Source organism: Apus apus, chromosome 3 (genome assembly GCF_020740795.1).
Source record: "Apus apus isolate bApuApu2 chromosome 3, bApuApu2.pri.cur, whole genome shotgun sequence".
NCBI classification, from domain to species: Eukaryota; Metazoa; Chordata; class Aves; order Apodiformes; family Apodidae; genus Apus; species Apus apus.
The window spans coordinates 116,373,297-116,393,301 of record NC_067284.1 but is presented as its reverse complement, the minus strand read 5'-3'; positions in this window follow the sequence as shown (position 1 = coordinate 116,393,301).

Genomic DNA, 20,005 nt, shown 5'->3' with positions numbered 1-20,005 from the left:
GGGCACTGCAGTCGTTAGTGAAGGTGACATGAGGAGGAAATTAGAGATTTTTTAAATAAGTACTTAGCTTGTATTTACTTGCAGAGTAAATATGACAAACTGCTTCACAAAATTTCCCTATTAAAGTCATGATTCAAATTCAGACTGTAAAGGCTTGTAAATAATAGAAAATAATATCTGAGATAGAATGATGACATTATGTATGTATTGGAATTAAGCTGTGTTTCTAATTCTTTGTATTATTATAGAGATGCTATGAAGATCTCAATATAAGATACTTCAGATAAGATAAATAAGACCCAAATAGGCCTCTTAGGTGCTTTCAATTTTGGTTTCATTATATCTGTGGCCACTTCTTGTGAAACACTTAAATATTGCAAAGGACCACAGTATTCTCTCAGGAAAAGAATGTCTTGGATTATTATCTCATTTTTATCTTACATTACCTCCAGTGGGTTTTGCAACTGCTCAAGCAGGGGTTTTCAGGATTGCTTTTTTCCAAAAGAAATACCAGAATTTAATTAGAAATTAAGTTAAATAAAGTTAGAAATAAATTTTGTATTATGCCTTGTTTCTAGTACCTTTATTTAAGAAAAGTTTTAACTGGCAATAGGAGAAGGAATTACCGTTATTATTATTTGTAACAAAGGGTATAACATTTCAACTACAAAGCCTTATATCAATATTTTCTGTCTGAACCACCAGAAAACACCTAGATTGATTGCAGCCATCCTGTATTTTAGATTTTAAGAGAGTTTAGCAATGTTGATTTGACATGAATTGGTCTTACTGCCAGAAAATTAATACCCACATATTTAGCTCTGTATGTAGTCAGATGGTTGGGACAAAAAAAATCAGCAACAAACCAAAAAGACACCACAAAACCAAACCAAACAAACCAACTCCACTCCAAAGGGCTTACAGGTAGCACACAGTACTTCTCTTCCTTGTCTAAATAATGATGATGGATAATTGCAGTTAAATACGTGAGCTAAATTACAGACCTACCCTCACATAAACACAAGCTGGAAAGGTTTAACAGGTAGAATACACCATCTGCACAATTAGAAGCACTGACTGTTTTGTCCCCATAAAAACCTTGGACTTGCAGTAGTCCCTCATAAATCAGCTTCATTGTATTTTAAGCTGCTGAACTGCCAGCCTTGCAAATGGCACATATTTCAAAATAAGTTCTCCCCATGGACTTTGGGCACTGAGTCCAGGAGTCAAAGAGGCCTTCAGCCTTGTCTTCTGCTCCACCTAAACTGCACCAACATCAAGCCCACCCATGGAAGAAGAGGAGACTGAGGGGAGACCTCACAGCAGCTACTGCTTCCTCAGTAGGGAAGGAGGAGGAGCAGGCACTGACCTCTTCTCTCTGGTGACCAACGATAGGACCCAAGGGAATGGTAGCAAGATGTGCAGGGGGAGGTTTAGGTTGGACATTAGGAAGAGATTCTTCACCCAGAGGGTGGTGGAGCACTGAAATAGGTTTCTCAGGGAAGCAGAAATGGCACCGAGCCTGACAACATTCAAGAAACACTTGGACAATGCCCTCAGGAACATGGTGTGAACTTTGGGGTTGTCCTGTTCTAGGGCAGGAGTTGGACTTGGTGATCCAGGCTGTCTGAGGAGGTGGTTGAGCCACCATCCCTGGAGGCATCTAAGCAGTGGTGCCAGGGGATAGGGTTTAGTGGTAGATGTGGCAGAGTTAGGGTAGTAGTTGGACGTGATGATCTTGAAAGTCTTCTCCAACCAGAACGACGCTGTGGCACTGTGGATACACAGCACATTCCAGCTCTTGCAAATTTTGTATTCGAGTCACCCAGTACACATGTTGGATCTGCAACCAAACTGTGACTAACTTCAGCCCTCGAAATAAAGCCTCCTGTAGTATCCAAGGTCTTTGTATTATTGTGGCTCAGAAGTTGAAGTTTGAGAAAGCAGAGAAATATTTTTAATCAGTATGATTTCACCAGGGTTTGGAATGTTTGAATGAGAATGAATGAGAACAACGTCAGAGTTTGACGAATGTTCATGCTTTTCTTATATTCAAATACTTAATTCACAAATGAGCAGCACTGATTGAGAGTGTTTCTTTAAGGACAATGTCAGCCCTTCGGGGAGAGGTGACATGTAAATTGTCTTTTCTTCCCTTGATCTGAAAATGGATTTTGCTATGATGAGGCATTGTTTGTATTCAATAGGCAGCTCACAGCTGAATGCATTAAGACCTGAGTTATCACAGAATAATGGTGACATCAGCATGTTTCACCTTTATAATGCTCTACATTTAAGCTTTTTTTCAGAATAAATGCCATTGATTTAACATATTTCACAAACGTTTTAACTTTGAAAGATTTATGAAGTCAGTACTTGAAGATGTAGGTTAACTCAAAGCCTTTTGTTGTCAGAATTACATGAAATGACCTTTGCTTTCACAGACCTCAACTTTTCAGTACTTAGTACAAGGTATGGCAGGTGGAATTTAATTTGGTTGTTTTACCATTAATAGTTCATCCATTAATTCAAATTTTGTCCATTTTTTCCTGTCTCTCTTATTTTCTGGATTTTACTTTGCTTTGTTTAAATCTAAGTTTGAGGATCATATGATACAGTTTCTTGTACAGAGTTAATTTTCATGTCAGAAACAAAATTATGGATCAACTGACTTGCAACCATGAGCTGTAAAAGCAAGCAAATGCTGCCTCTATTAGGTAGCACAACACTTACTAACACTTCAGTTTCTTTCTCTACCTATTTTTGGAGGATTTTCTTAATGTAAGACTCAACTTGCTGTAAGTATTGACAGTCTGTTGGCAAAATGCTTTGCACCTCTACTGAAAATGTACTAGAAATACTGAAGTAGGTACTGCATATGTCATGTGAAAACTTAGAAACATTTCTCTGTGGTGACTTAACAGGGCCCAAATTTTCATCTGTAATATCTGATCTACATCTTAAAACCAAGGTCAGTTTTTGTAGGAGTTAAAATTCAAAACAAAATTAAAGGTGAGGTGTGTTGCCTTGTCAAATTTCCCCCCTTTCTGAAGGCCCAAGATATTTCAATATAGAGAACTTTGAATACTCTTTCAGCTTCCCATATATATATTAACTCCTCCTATAGCTACAGGCTTAGGCCACTGATAATTCTATTATGCTAACCTCAAGATGTGTCAGGTTTGCCATCTGTAAATTGAACACAGTTTCTGTCATATCTGTGCAGGGAGACATGGTGTTTCTGGGAAACATCACAGCATGAATTTAGCAAATGTAATCAGGTTCAGGAGCTGTTACAATTCAGTTCTCCTAAGTGATGAGCTAGTCCATATGATGGTGAACACTACCTGGCATTAGTTCCCCAAATTACTTAAACTAAGCCCTGCATGACCCCTAAGATTTTGAGGTCAAGTGAAATAACAGAGCAACTGGACTTTTCTCAATTGGTTTCATAACGAGTTCAAGGATGAAACCTTACTTATACATCATACTAATTTTGTATTGTTTATATCCAGAAGAAAATTAAGAGATCCAAGTACCAAATACCTTCTTTGCATTGGTCTTTACTGGCAAAGTCTGCTCTCAGCCTTGCCAGGTTGAAGTGGTCAAACACTGAAACAGGCTGCTCAGAAAGGCAGAAGAAGATCCATCCTTGCAGATTTTTAAAAGAAGGCCCTAAGCAACCTCTGCTAACATTAAATTCAGTCCTGCCTGGAGCAAAGGTTTGGACCAGTCTTCATCACATCTCAGGCTTCTAGAAGCAATTCCATTCTGATTCCTTTGGAAAAACCCACATCAGCAGTGTTAAGGGCTAAGCTAATGACATAGGAAGGCAGGGGCCAAAAGCTTCTTTAGAAACAAAACTTGTAGACATGAGCAGCCAAAAATTCCTGATGAATTGGCCTTATTTTCAATAGAATTGCCCTCAGCAGTAGAGTCATATCCATAATGCACACCAAGCTGACAAGCACCAAGCAGAGGACTGGGAGTCAGCTTACAAGAAATGCAAGATGTGGAACGATCCAGAAGAAAAGGAACAAGGTGATAAAAAAGGACAATGCAAATTGAAGAGGTTAAAAAAGCAGGAGTGTGAGGGTGTGGGGAGTGGGGGATTTGACAGACAGAAAGGGAAAGGAATATGAAGCTGCAAAATAGATGATAAATACTAGTGCCCAGCAAGGAAATAAGAATATAAAACATTGAATGGAAACTGCTTACTGTCATCACCTTTGCATTCTAATCTTTGTAGCTGCAGGACTCAGAATTACAGAACATTTCCCTATTGTCTCTATTATCATCACTCCTCTTTAAACCACACTACCTGCCTATCTTACTACCTTTTGACTACTACAGCCTTTGACTGGCTGATCTGGTTTTCTCTCACTTAATGTGACCCTATCCCTTCTTTTTCATCTTTTCCTGTGGCTCGGATATGTTATCATCTATTGCTGTACATAGGGAAGTCTATCCAGTTATGGGTTTTACCATTACCTGCCCATTCTAAATTCAGTGTGCATACTCCAGAGTCAGGTACCTGAGAAATCAGGAGCAGCACTGTCTGGATCTGGAATGGTACTCACAGAACATACATGAGATGAGATTTGGGTTGTTACTGTTCAAACAGCTGAAATATTACAAATTCTAGCATGCACTACACTTGGTTTCTTTACCTTGATGGTAGTTGAAATGTACCAAGCACATTCCCTGGGTATATCTCCACCTACTTGAGATTTTATTTCATTAGAGGAAGATTTACTTTCCTGGTGCTCTTCCTGCTAATCTCAGATTATCACATGCATAGAAATAAAAGAGATAATCAGGACGTGTACCTAGCTGTGTAGTATCTGCCACCCAGGGAGCCACCATCAGTCTTTTTGATGGCATCCTGACCTCAACATTATTTACTTAGCATGTCTAACTGCAAACACTCACTCACAAAGGCAGAGCTCATTAAATATATGTTTAAAGACTCAGATTCTACTTAAGAGAAAGATAGTATGGCTGCTACTAAAAGACAGAGACAAATACTAAAATTTGATGGTAACTGCAGCAATTTAGTACTGTGCATTTGTTATTGCCATGTTTCTACTTGGCTCCAGCTAACACAGCCCTTTTCAAGAGCAGAATGGATGCCTTTCACCTACTGGGATGCAGAATATATATAAACCACATCAATATTTGTAAACTAAATAGTTTTGGACTTGCTGTCCTGCCCTCAGGCCAGGCCATGAGCTGACTCCCACTTTGTTCCCAAGGACTGCTTGTGTCAGTGCCAGGTGCCTCCAGACCTACCCATGAAGGGGATTGCTCAGATAATTCAGCAAGTCTAGACAAGGGTGTTCCACTGCCCATGCAGATCATCAAATGAAATTACTAGTAACTCTAATATGCAGATTATATTAGAGTCCATAACTATTGATTTAACAACAAATTGGGTCATAATGACCAAATACACATTTTCCTGTCTGAATTAGTTGTCTGGATTCCCTGACTGTCTTTTTGTGAAACAAGAAATAAGCATTTCTGGGTGTTTATCTCATCTGGAAACAGACATCCCAATGTGCTAGATAGACTGGGTTCTAAAATGGCTTTCATTGACTACAGGGGGAGATGAAGTTGGTTGTAAGAGATGCCAATGTACACACTGCAGATTTCCAAACTTCAAGAAGGTTAATCCCATTCTAGCTACTTAGAGATGATACCACACACATTTCAGTTGGTCCAGAGCTGGAAAGAAACTGCATAAGCTCATGAACATTAGTTGCTAATTCTGGCAAGTCTGAGGTGAAGGCTTTGCTTATTTACCATTGCTTAAATGCCTTGCTGAAGTTGGAGCAGCTGTCACGTGTGATGGGATGAAAGAAAATGGCAACAACTGAGGGAAAAGCTGGGCTGTACTTTAAGAGGTGCTTGTCAGTGATTTGCAAGGTGCATCTCTTCTGTTCCTATTGCCTGCAGTTTGCCAGCTTTTCGGGGGCATGTCACTGTCAAAAGGCAGCTTATGGCCTCTCACACTTCAGTGAGAACAGTTCTGCAACCTCTGACTGCTGTAACTATATCAACACAATGTTTCTATAGAGATTTGCTGATTATCTTCCCAAATGTTAATCAACAGCACTTCAATAAACTTCAGAGGGAAAAAAAAAAAATAATTAAATGTGGAATGCATAGGTATATTCACCAGGATGTCCATACTGTGTGTTAACAGTCACAGGCTCTTTTGCCTCAAACTGTGTTTCACTCTCAGGAAAGACATGGATAGGAAGCCTACATTGCATTGGTCAAAGTTACAATCACAAAAAATGAAATCCAGCTTTCCTGTTAAATGGATAACAAAAAATGTGCATAGGACTTGATGAATCAGAAGCAGATTTTGGTCCACATTTTGCTCATATGATTCTTCCAAATGAAACAAAGCAGTCCAGGAAACAGGTTAGTTTTCAGCTGATTATGGAGAAATAAAATTCAGTCAAAAACTCACAGCACCAATTGTAGCCCAAATTTGTAATATATAAAATTAAATGGAAAGAGGATGAGCACAGAGTGAAGCAGTCAGAAGTGAGGGAATGTCAATATTACAATTTTCAAAGCAAATATTGTGAGATGCTTTCTTTTTTCTTTTTTCTTTTTTTTTTTTATCCAGCATTGGATGCAATACTTAATTACAGGTTTACATGGTACTTTTTCCTTTACTGTTGCTGTCAGTGCAGAGAATGGCAGCAGTCCCTGTATTGAGCAACTATTCAATAGCTGTATTCTGGCTTGTACTCAATGAGCAGCTCAACAGATTATTACTGCATGTTATTGAAACCCTGCTCTGAATGCAGAGTTATTAGTTTCCTGTGACTTTTCTTCTGGTACTCACCAGTGTAGTATTTGAGTGCCCTGCTTAGACTAATGACTTTACTTCCACAACCATCTGATGGAATAATCATCCCCATTTTACAGATTGAGAACTGAGGCACATAGACACAAACATCCAAAGTGCCCACTAATTTTCTCATTCAATCAGGGACACACACAGAACCTGATTTGGGGGAGGACTAAGAATTACACAGCAGATTAGATGTTCAAAGCAGCATCCCACAGACAGCCCTGCAGCTGTGAGTGCACACAATTCCTGCCAATCAGACCCTAGAGCCTCAATGCAGGCAGTTGGAAAATAAGAATCACACTTTTGTGTGTCTACATGGTATGTTATAGATCTGTGATAGATACGGTTTAAGCACTGAAGGGTAGATTAGGTCATGGTAGGGGGATTTAGGTTATGCTTAGACTTGATGATCTTTTAAGGTCCGTTCCAACCAGGATGACTCTATGATTCTATATCTGGGCCAAGAAGGAGTGATTTGGTTATAAGCAGCACAGTTGTCCTAATATGACATTCTGCCTTAACTATTTAGCTCTGAGAAGCAGAACATCTCAAGCCTGCTGCATCATTTGGCAGCTTCTTTCTTCCCAAGACCTTCTCACCCCATCTCGTGGCCTCCCGCCTCACTCACTCTACCTCAGGCCTCCTGCAGCAAATGATTCTGCAGAGGCTACAAGAATGACAAGGAGGGCTTTTTGTAGCAGCACAGTCCTGATCTATTCCCTGAGGTGCATCCTTCTGCCACCCTGAACGAAGCAAAGCTGAGTGGAAAGAAATAGTATGTAATTACATAACTAGATCAAAAAGCCTTGGTGCTAGGAAGACACGTGAAGATAGCTCAGCCATTCCTCCGAGTGCTTGATGGGCAGCTCTCCTGAGTGAGCTCCCCTGTGTTAAAATAAAAAAAGGAAAAAAATTCCCTTTCTCTCCCTAGGCCAGGTTGCTACAAACACATCCCACATCTAGCAATCCAGAAATTCTATATAACTTAATTTGAATGTCTTACAACTCCGTTTGTTATTTTGGCCTATTAGATGCAGCCACTTGCTATGGAATGACACTCATTGAGGCAGAGGAGCCATCATTACAAACTAAGGACATGAACAAGAGATCTTGTGCATCTAGGTGAAACAAACATGTATCAGGGTTTGGCCTCTGGCAGTCTAAATGATGTGTAATTAAATATTGTACCTTCTTAACTATACATGGATGAAAGTATTCTAAACAGTGCACATGTTCATCATGAAATAAATGAAGTTATTTCTTTTTTTTAATCCTGAATTTGGATCACAAAATTACAGAATTCAGTAGAAAGACATTCTTCAGTGCTTTATTTTTCATTTTCATTTATGAGACAAACATGGAGTTTTCAATCTTGGGTTGTTTGTTTTGTTTGGGTTTTTTTTTTCACCTGACTTCAATCAGGAAGCTGGCAAATGTGCAAAGCAAATTCATGAATTTTAAACATGAGATAGACCAGGAGCTTAGCTAAGGTGTTGGCCTTTTCATTGTTTTAAATTCATCAGGTAACTGTTCCAGAGCAGTTTTAGGAAGGAGGATCACAGGGATTATCTAACTCTGGACAGCATTAATAAACCAGAAGAATTTTCAGCACTTAACAGCACTGTTAGCTTGGAGTTTGGAGCCATTAAGGAGAAATATTTCAAATACATGTTAAAATACTGTTGTGACAGCAAATGAAAAAGGCAGCAAATAAACACATTTTCAAGGATGAAAGAACTAAAGGGAAATACTACAAGTCAAAGAAACCTATTTATATTAAAATCCACTGCACTACAAAGCAGATTTTACTTTAAAAGCAGTGCTTGATGATCCATTCTCCCTACCAGATGCTTAGTGGAAGGAGAAAGAAGCAACTGAAAATGTTCAGGAGGGAGATCTCTCATCCCATTTTGTGTTCTTTCCTCTTTATATCAGACATGTCTGTACATACAAATATACATCTACTTCTTGGGGAACCAAAAAATAAATACTAGGTGAAGATGATTTTGAAGGTAAGTAAGAGCCACTGAATTAGTAAAGTTCCTACATGGTTTAGCCCTGATGTGTAGCAAGACTGTGTTATTGTTTGGACCTTGAGTGATTTTCAAAACTCTAACAATCTGGTCAACATTCAGGATACACCACATTCATTTATTATTAGAAACACTTATTAACAGCCAAAATTCAGTTTGATAAATAAGCAGCAAGATTATGAGACACAACCAAAATAACAAATGACTGAACCACAAAAAGATTACAACTTACCTCAGGGGGTATTTTGATATTTATAACTCCTTAGTGTGTCCTGTCAGCTTTCTCAGCAACTCTGCTTTGTCTCTGCCCCAGCTCATGGGGGTGCTGTGCAAAGTGCCTGGTATTTAATTTCTGATTCCTTGCACCTGGATATTAAGGAAGTTAAGAGCTCAAAGCTCAGCTGTGCCCATGAACAGGCCTTGACTGGCTGCCTGCTGCAGGAGGGGGGCAGAGAAAAGCCATGGGGGAATTTGTATTAGCTGAAAAGGAAATTGGGAAATTGCAAGTATGCTGTATGAAAAGGTAGCAAGAAGGCACTAACACATATTAGAATCTGAATTTTAGAAAGGCTTGGTATACCTGGTAGAGCAAAGTAGCTGTCAAAGAAGAGAAGGTGCACTCTTCCCTTCCTTACACTCGCATGTGCACTGTTGCTGGTGCTCCCCTGTGGCAGCAAAAAAGTATATTAAAGAGGGAAACTGCTAACTGCAAATTCAGCCCCCGGGAATGATTGCTCCATACAGTGGAGTTCCTTTATGAATTAAACCCTCCTGCCTTCCTGCTGTAGAAAATGACTCTCAGACATCAAGAATCTTCTGGAAACCTGCCTTCCACCCACTGTTTATGACACTGTGAAAATGCTGAGGAAGTGCTCATTTAAAACTGATCTCTCTGTGAGCTCAGATTTGGCATGCTGCTGTGCTGAGACAAATTCATTCACAGATATTAAATATACAGAGATAAGGAATCTAAGAGGTGCACTTTATGCCGTGTGAATCAGATGGGAGGGACGTGATTAAAAGGAGAGAGATGCACAGAGAGAGGCTGTGAGGCTGGCCCAGCACTGGGAGAAAAAAGAGAATGTGAATCAAGGCTTCATTAAACACCATATTTAGCACCCCTAATCTGGTCAAAAATGAAAAGTTGGTTATTCCCAAGTTGTTTGTGCACATCTGGAAATTCTGCTCTGGTGTGTCTGTGTACATGCTTGCACCAAATAAACACAAGTTTAAACACAGTGAAGGGGAAAAAAATATAAATAAATAAAAAATTAAAATTGAGCCCTTTCTTATTCCTGAAGGATTTTTTTGTGGGTTGTAGATACCAGCTGTGCATTTTATGTAATACAAATCAGTGTAAGTAAACTTTTAATTCTGAGTTCCTTGGGACATTTCAACTCCTTTGCTCGTTGCAGATGACCAGGGCCTTCCTTCATTGCCTGTGTGTCCTGGTTTGGGCCCAACAGGACAAGAAAGAACCAGCCCCGGGGCCACTCGCTCAGCTCCCCCCACACACCCTGGGATGGGGAGGACAAACCCAACCAGAAGCTCCTGGGTCCAGACAAGGACAAGGAGGGATCTTCACCCATTGAGGTCCCGGGCAAAACAGACTCAACCTGGGGAAAACAACAGTTTAATGTCACACCAATCAGTGCCCACAGGACACAGACACCCAGAGCAGGGCTCACACACCTCACCCCACCCTCCCTTCTTCCCCCCCAGATCCCTCTGCTCCCGGGTTCTCTCCCTCCTTCCCCCCAGTGGCACAGGGGATGGGGATGGGGTTTAGAGTCAGGTCACAGGCTGGTGGCTCCTGCTGCTCCTTCCTCCTCAGGAAGAAGGATTCCTCACAGTCCTGCCCTGCTTCCCCACGGGGTCCCTCCCATGGCAGAGTCCTCCACCAGCCTCTCCTCCATGAGTCCTTCCCACCAGGTCTGGAGCTGCTCCAGCCTGGGCTTCCCACAGAGTCACGGCTGCTTTGGGAACAAACTCCCCTGGCCCGGGGGCTTCCAAAGCTGCACAATCAGAGTCCACAGGCAGCAAATCCTCTGGCCACAACATCCAAGTCCAGTGGCCAAGGTCACCCCTCCTGGCTCCTTCAGGGAATGTCCCACCACGTTCCTCCATGGATGCAGGGGCACAGCTGCCATCTCGCCATGGGCTGCAGGGAAACTTCTGCTTGGGCACCTTCTGCCCCTTCTTCCTCACCCACCACCAGCACCGCTCTGCCTTTGCAGCTCAGCTCTGCTCCCCCAAGTGCTTCTCTGCTCAGGTGTTACGTTGGTTCTTTCCTGAGTTAATGGCTGAGGTTCATCTGTCGTCCCTCTAATGGCTCCTGGGCTGGGTTTGGAGCAGGGGGAGCTTCTCAGCTCTTACCAGAGCCACTGCTCGGGCCCTTCCCCCGGTACCAAAAAACCCACCAAACCAGACCAGAACAGCACACGAGACTGTTAAAACACAAAATGGAAGTATATTAGAACAAATGCATTTTTAATCTGAAATAATTTAGATGCCATGTAATGAAATCCCAGCAGAATGGTCATTACAGGTGTCCACAGGGTCAGGGAGTGATGTTATCCTCCACCTTCCCGTTATTTCTTTAACCTGTAGGAGTTTTCCTCCACACAATCTGCTGCAGTTAAAATAAGCAGTGTGTTCTTGCATGTGATAGTTTGAGCAGACAGTTGTTTATTGAGCTGTGTAGCTCTTCTTAAACATAAAAAACAGTTTTAAAAAAAATTAAAATCCAAGGCATGACCCGAAATTTTTCAAAACTTGAAAAGATCTATGAAAATATTTCCACCACCACCACAACCCACATCCCCATTTGTCAACTACAGGGATACAGTCGATTACAGGGAATACCTTTCTTACAGACTACCCATCTTCTGTGAAGAGTTCACCACTAGGACCTTAGAAGTGAGACTAAACATGTACCAACTTCTTGGTGTGTGTTTGGCCAACTACATATTCCAGCAACTCTCCTAGTGTCAGTACGAACTCAGAAAACCACCCAAGGAAGAGATAAAATAATTTATAAAGAAACATTGACAGAATCCTAGAATCATTAAGGTTGGAAAAGACATTCAAGATTATCAAGTCCACTTGCTGGGTCTACTGAAGAGTGTTCTCAGAGCCCTCTTACATGACTGGGCTGCTACCTATGTTTTAGCTATATTTTTGCATCATTTAGCTGCAGATATTACTAAATCCACCCCAACAGCTAAACACTGCCAATGAAGTCTCATAGGCACAAGGAGCTCTTAAAGACACTGAATTTTCTTCTTCTGAGGTCTGCTAGGAGGGCCTGGCATCAGCTTTGGTATTGGTGCCATCACTTGCCATCCCACGGGCACTGCCTGGATCAGGATAAATACCTTTTATTATAAATGAAAATCACTCAGTAGCTAGTTTGTTTTACACATTTACTTCTCAAATGTTGGGAAACCTTGCTGCAGGAGGCCTCTCTCCAGACGTTGAACTGTCTCGAGCTGTAAATCAGTGGAAGGTCTAGTGAGAAATTAATGGAGAACAATTGAAAGGAAGGCATAAACACTTTGGTTAGTAATTTCTCAAGCACATTGTGTACTGTTTTTAATGTGACAGACTGTATGCTCTGAAATGTGAAACAGTTCTGTTGACATGGAGGTTATAAAATTAAACAGTGGATTTAAGTGCAAATCTTTTTTTTCCTGATTTTAGTATTGTGAATGATTTTATACTTGCTCCAGTTTTACAAAGCACTGCTTTTGTGTGCACTCCCACACATATACCCACATGCACAGCCAAGGCTGCCCCTGGTAGCTGTGAACATTTGGCATGGAGATTTTTCTGGCAGTGTGATGCATTCTTTATAAACTAGAAAGTTCATTTTAGATAAACCTCTCATTTGACAAATTTAACATGTCTGGCTTTATTCTCCAGAAAATTAAAATTAATTACTTTACAATTTGTCATTTATTATTATTATTGTTGTTGTTGTTGTTGTGTTGTTGTTGTTATTATTATTATCATCATATCTTTTTTTCTGCCATTAAAAAACTGAAATATAAGATGAATGTAAAAAAAGATAAAATTCACCAAACCAACCACTAAAAGCAGGAAGAGCTCAGTCCAGGTCATGCTCACATCCTGTCCTGAGGAGGTGGGATGGCAGACAAGAGGGATCTGCACTGATGGAGGTTTAGTGCTTATCATGCAGGGGTCTTAACCCCTTAGGAGGCACAAGCACAGGGAAATGGTAGGGAGAGTGGGAATTGGAACAGAAGCTGTGGTCAGAATGCAGAAAGGTAAACTTAACAATAAAATACAGTGCCAGCAGTTAAATCAAACAACAAAGGTTAACCATTAGATGTTGACAACTTACTTATTAACCAGTTTTATACTAGCTCTAGACCATAACTATTGGTCTAAAGGATCCTATAATCTTGAAAGTTAATAATGAAAAATTGCTTAATGTTAAGTTTAGTAATAAAGACAACAAGGGAGTGAGTATCCCTCACCCTTGCCTGGCCACAGCTGGTGTCCCTGGGTGGGTCTAGATTCTCAAGAATCAATCTCTCTGGCAGGTGTCCCCACTGGAGAGGAGAAGGTCCAGCAACACCCTGGGAAAGTGTATGGGAAGTCCCCCTGATCAAAGATGGGACCAGGCTTTGACAGAAGGTAGATTTTCTGTGAAAATGCTGATTTTTTTTAAGTTGCCATTTACACGTGCAGATGCAGATTGAACAGCAGTTGTAAACAGGGCCGTGGTCTTCCCAGCAGTCCCACCCAGAGCTATGTGCAGGCTTTGGATCCTGTGGCACACTTCATCCCTAGGGAAACTGAGGAACTAAAAAAGTAATATAGAACTACTATCTAATTTTTACCTTGTTTTCATGTCAGAGAGTCATTGTGTTCCCCTTTCCCTAAAAGTAACATCCATAAAATACTGTGAAGAAAAACATCAGACCTTGTATCTACCTGCAAACTCCCAAAAGAAATGAAAAATGAAAAAAACCAACAACAGTAAGACTGTGGAATTTCCTGTTTTATAGTTTCTGCTGCCTGTGAGTTATACATTGACACTTTTTCCTGTATTTGGCAGGACATAAAGAAATTCATTCTCTAAGAAGGTGTTCCTGCTTATTTTCCCATGTCAGTTTGATTTAGAATAAATTAAAACAGCCAGGATCACTGATATCTGGAAATGCATAGAGATGCTACTGGCAGAAAGGCTTTGTTAAGCTGAGGGAATGGAAAAATCTCTCAGCTGTGGTCTCTGGGTCATATCCAGTTTCATTCTACAGTGACCTTAAGTCATTATCACTGGGCAGGTGATTTCTAGCCTCTGGGAAATCTGTTTTCAAACTCCATCTCCTATGAGATTTCCTAGGGACCTGTAGCATAGATGCCAGGCTTGTCAGCTAAGCAGGCAGGTTGAGGTTGGAGTGAGCACAGACCTCAGCTCTGTTAGACATGGCTTCTTCACAGCAGGGATCAAACATGGTGATGGTGACCACAGAGAACAAGCTGAGAACCTGAACAGTCCTTTTCCTTTGGCTAGGCAGGAGCAGCAGATTTCTAGAGCTGTCATTAAAAATCACCCTAAAAATGTCACTGGATGAAGGAATGTAAGTGCAAGGCTTGAGGGGAGCAGAGAGAATGGTCTTTCTATTTGTTTTATACTCATTTTGAAAATGTGAGGGAACTGCCTCAGAATTAAATTGCCCCATCCTAAAAAAGCTAATAATCACCAACTGCTATTGAAGCACTTAATTCTAATTAGTTCCTCATTAACACTCAATTAGGATGCCACTCTACATATACCCAACAGGAATAAATAAATGAAATGAGCACTTGATATTCTGGGCTACTGTACAGGCTCTTTTCCACGGAGCATCAGTCACCCCAATGTCCTCTCTGTGTGGATCAGGATCGATTTTTCTAATATTTTTGAAGCGAATGTTATCTGAAATTGGCAGATTCTCAATTTATCAAAGATTCCGATACTTCAAAATTCATTTTCAACTCTGACAAAGTGTTATGAATTTAGGGTGACAAGGATTTGTGCTCTGAATGGGAGGGATACTGCACCAGTTCCTGTTTGTTGTGTTTTGTGGAAGGATGGAAAACAAAGTGCTTTTTGAGAATAAGCACTGGAGTTAACCCTGTTAATTTAATGAGCCTTCACTTGTGAAGCAGTTTGGCATTATTTCTATGTGTCTCTACAGTACTGCTAGCTCTAGTGATTTTACTATGAACCCCATCATGGATGGTGTCCTAGGGCACAGCCGCTGGAATCAAATCAGCTTTTATTGGGTAAAGTAACTTTCAGTCCCTCGTATTGGCAAACAAGGGTTGTAAATCAGTGAAAAAAATGCAGGGGTTATCAGTCAGGACGGTGATGGGAAGGGGGGAGTTGGGGAATGTGGAAGTTATTCTTGTTTTCATAGTTTTTAAATCATGAGCTTTTGTGTTTTAGAAAAAAAACCAAAACAAGCAACACTTGCCATGGTACATTTGGGTTGGTAGCATTTGTCTGACATCTGCACTGAAGTGTTGTTTTTGCATATTTTTTTGCATGATTTTGTTTTATCCAATATTAACCATGGCTTTGGAAAGCTTCATAAATGTCACTTGATTCCATCTTACATTGGCTCAAAGTGACAGACTCGTATTCTGAATCCAGCCTCTCAGAAATCAGGGAGCTTGAATCTTCATGCTCCTTGAAGCCTCTGAATCCATAACTGTCTCATAAGAAACAGATTATAATGGTGCTACATGAATCATATCCATGGATACATGATTGCCCATGTCCTAATAAATCCAGCTAAATCACTGACAAATTATAGATTATGTGAATAAATACATTAAGATTTATACTTGTGTATATACATATATATATAGCTACCTTGATAGCTAAGGAGGCAAATGCTCACATCTTCTCAATGTCACATCTTATCAAATGCATGCTGTTAGGAGATGGGTGAAAAAAATAAATCTCATGCTCAAGAATATTAGTATTATTAAAAGTCTTTGCCTGTTTGTTTAGTTGCTGAAGTGGTTCTTCAGCTCAATGATCACTGACTCTGTTGATCCTGTGAGCCAGAGTTAAACTCTCATGATCCATCACACCACAACATTATCAAGCCTTTTAATTGAACTAAATTAACCACTTGTTGCTACCTGTGGACACTTTGCAGAGCATTCCATCAGCCTGCAAGAATCATAAAAAAAAAAAAAAAAAAAACAAACATGTAGGAACACCTGGCATGGCTAGTTTTTAAAATGTGAAAATCCTGGCAGAGAATTCAAAGTGTTTTCATCCAAAAAGTTTATTCTGTGCTCTGCACTGTACATGGAGTCTCAGAGATGTGGTGCATGCAAGTGAAGTCAACAGATCATCTCAATTTCTCCCTGGCTTTCTTGTCATTCTCCACCACAACTCTATATGACCCCTGCTTTAAATACTCTGCTAACATTTAATAGAAATAGATCTTACAACAATTCCCATAATAAGGACAAATTTTCTAACAAGATGGACCTTTCCAACAGGCTGGAACCACATTTTACAAGGACTATTAATCAATTGAGTCTGTTGTGATTAGATAATTAATACAAGGACAAGTACTTGACAGAAAAGGGTGGATTAAAAATGTGTCATGATGTATCATGAGTTAGCGAGCAGGGCTTAATGAAGAGCCCAGCTTCTCACTGTCCACATTTCCTGATTAAAACTTTAAGAGTCCAAAGGTTTTCAGTGGCTGTTCTGAACATCTACATGTACAATTTCCGGATCTTTTGAAGCATAATAGAACATTTTCATGGAGTGTCAAACATGGAGATGCATTAGTTCTCTCAGCAGATATAGGCTTATATTTGTTAAAAAAAAGAAATCTATCAGATAGTGCATTTTCCAGCTGCAGAAATCTTTCAGAGTTGTAGACTGAGCTTTTTCTCTTTGGGACTCATTTACCTATGAAAGGCTCCACCTGAATTCCAGTAGTTTAAGTCAGCTACACTGGAACAGATCTGGAGTGTGGTGTCACCTGGGCTTCTGTCAGTTTTTCCACTAACAACTCCTCTGACAGCAGCCTGGGTGTGATGGAGTAATTGCCCAGTCCTACAGCTGTGATTGAAATACCAGCCTCAAATCAAGGGCAAATGGAAAGGTGTCTGAGACCTCTTTGCTATCCAAGAATGACAAACTTTGCACTTTGCTGTCTTAAGGTGTACACTTAAAATGGTTTTGCTCTGTCTGAACTATTTACCTCTTTAGACATTGTAAGATTGTGGTTTTGTTTTTTTAATATCTGAATATAAATTTTTAAATCAATACAAAATTACTATTTATCTACCACTATACTCTGTGAGGTATACACTTATGACAATAAACAGTGTCATTTACTGGCCCACAGTCTGACACTACTTCACAATGGAGCGGTTGAGGCAACTGTGACAGTGTGCTCCCCATCCCCCCCCCAGGCCTGACCTTTACCTGCTCTAACCCTGCTCAAGTGATCAGCACCAGTGGTGGCAGTGATGGATGGATCTGGTCATGATGGCTGCATCCTGCTCAGTGTGGACTCAGAGGAGACAGAGAACAACACAAGAGCCAAGGGCCAAGGGGAGGGATGCACCCACCTTGCCCCCATGCTGGTCATTGTCTGACTCAAGCCAAATTTGGAAGAAACCTACCCCTCTGGTCAGTATGGAAATATGACTATGAGGCAATCATCTCAATCATAGATAGTGAGCAGCCCAAGAGCCCTTGAGGCTCTCCTGCACATTAGCTGACTGCACACTAGGATGTCTCCTTGAGCAGGGACACCTCTCGAGGTTACTCCTCGAGGCTGAGAGAATCCTTATGGCACCAGATACTCTGTAGTGACTTGGGAATAAGCACTGAAATGTTGAAGTCTTAGCTAAGTGATAAAAACACTGATTGTGCACATATGTAATCCTATAGACATAAACCACTGACCAAGTCTGGGACTAGAACTGGATCCAGTCGCACCTGGAGCCCTCTCTGAGAAGGAGTTTAGAAAGCAAGGGGGTCATTTCAGAACAGGAGGGTCTCCCTAACAGCTTTGACTGACCCTGTCCTCTACACAGCAACCAACCAAATGCACCTTTGCCACTGAATCTCATTAAAACACTCTCACATTTACTGCCAAACTTGGTTAAATTGCTGGGTTTTATCAAGAAACGTATTGCTGCTTCTGTCTCAGGAGTGAAGTCCATCACTCCAGCTGCCACTGCAGCTGATTGATAATCCTAGCATGACACCAGTTGGGTTTTTTGTTTTATTTTGTCTGTTGGTTTGGTTTGTTTTATTGGGGTTTTTTGTGTGGAGTTTGTCTTGGTTTTGTTTTTATGTTGTTGTTTCTGTTGGTTTTGGTTTGAGGTTTTTAGAACCTGAAAAATTTATAATTCAATTATTACCTATGTAGCAGAAAAAAAACCTCATGAGCTGGTCCAGGCTGAAAGCCCCTGGCAGCCAGGTAGGTGGAAGGGTGAGATCCTTTTGCTGAGGTCTTATTTGAAGTGCAGAGGTGACTGCAGGGGCAGGTCAGGGTGTGGGTGTGCTCAGCAGGCACAGCAAGGCCCCCTTTGCACACTTCCTGCCTCACCTGCGGTGGTGTCCTGTGCTTCTGTGGGTTATACCTGGATGTTACAGCTCAGCCTCCTGCCCAAGGCAGGGCAGGAGTTAAGGAGGGGGCAGGCACAGAAAACACAGATGTGGATGAAAAGACACACAGCCTCTGGAAGGTTGTTAGCTTTCCAGTTCTGATTTTGCTCTCTGTGGTACAGTGGAACTTTCAGTGTCTTAACTGAAGTATGCAATTCTATTGAAATGATGGTATAGCAATAATATTGCATTTCTCTCTGTAAATTATGATATGGATTGACCACAGGATCCAAGTCAGTGTGTCAGATTGCCCTTCCTGAACTGACAGTAAAAACATACTCTGATGCAATACCAGACTGTCACTGATGTCAGCATCAGAAGATCAGATAGAGTCCATGTTACCAAACACAGGGAAAGAAAAACAGAGGAAAAAAGGCCTTTGGGAACAGTCATCTACTTAGAGCTGCTCAAAGAGAGACACAAGTATGAGTACATGCTCTCCCTTCTTCAAACACTGTTTCTGGCAGCATAAAAGTGGCCTTAAATTTCATTGCCACAGGCAGAGTGACAGGAAATGCCCGAGACCCTACAGTAAAAAAACAATCAAACTGGTTGCACTCCCCTCCATCTCACCAGCAACCCTGTACTGGGCTCCTGGCATCTGCTTTCCAGTGGTCCATCAGTGGACAGAGTACTTGTGGGAGCCAGCATGTGGGCTGCCTGAACAAAAGTAGGTCCATTTCTAGCTACCACCTTTCTGAAGTCCTTCTTTACATTCACACTCATTTTGCAGGCACTGCACACTCAAGCCAGCCTGGCAGGGGAGCAAAAAAAAGGCCTCCTTCCCCACTGAACACAGGGAATGCAGCTCACCCAGCTGGAAAGTCTGTGTGTCACTGATCTTTATCACTCAGAGGTTTTATGCTTTAGGCCCACTAATTACATGTGGCACAAGTTTGTAATTTATTCTTCCCTGATACTTACCTTGGAGGGTTTCAGGGGACCTGACGTAGCCCTTCTGGGGTCTCCACAGCCCGTGGAGCTTCCAGGGATTCATGGCTCTCTGCCTATGAACCCTGTTCATCTGCAAAGGTGTGTTGGCCCCACAGGGTTCCAGACTTTGCAGTGAACACGTTGCCTTTCCTCTGAGGCAGAAGCATCTTCCCTTTGGGGCTTGCACGACTGAAACCTTATCTGTGCCAACGTCTTTAGTCAGTTGTTTGGGCACCTACGATTGCTGCAGCCAGGTCATTCTGACCTATCATCCTCACTCAACAGGCAGGTGAGGTTTCCAGGTTGCAGGGACCACAGGAAATCTCAGAAGAATCTTAGAAGTCTCCATCCTAAAAGGCATCTGGCCAAACAAATTCCAAGAAAAAACTGCAAAAGTGAAAAGTTGATTTGAAGTCTTTGGATAATGTGCCAGGTACATTTTCTGTGCTAATTCCTTGGTCCTGACCCAAGACAGGCAGTTATCACAGCAGC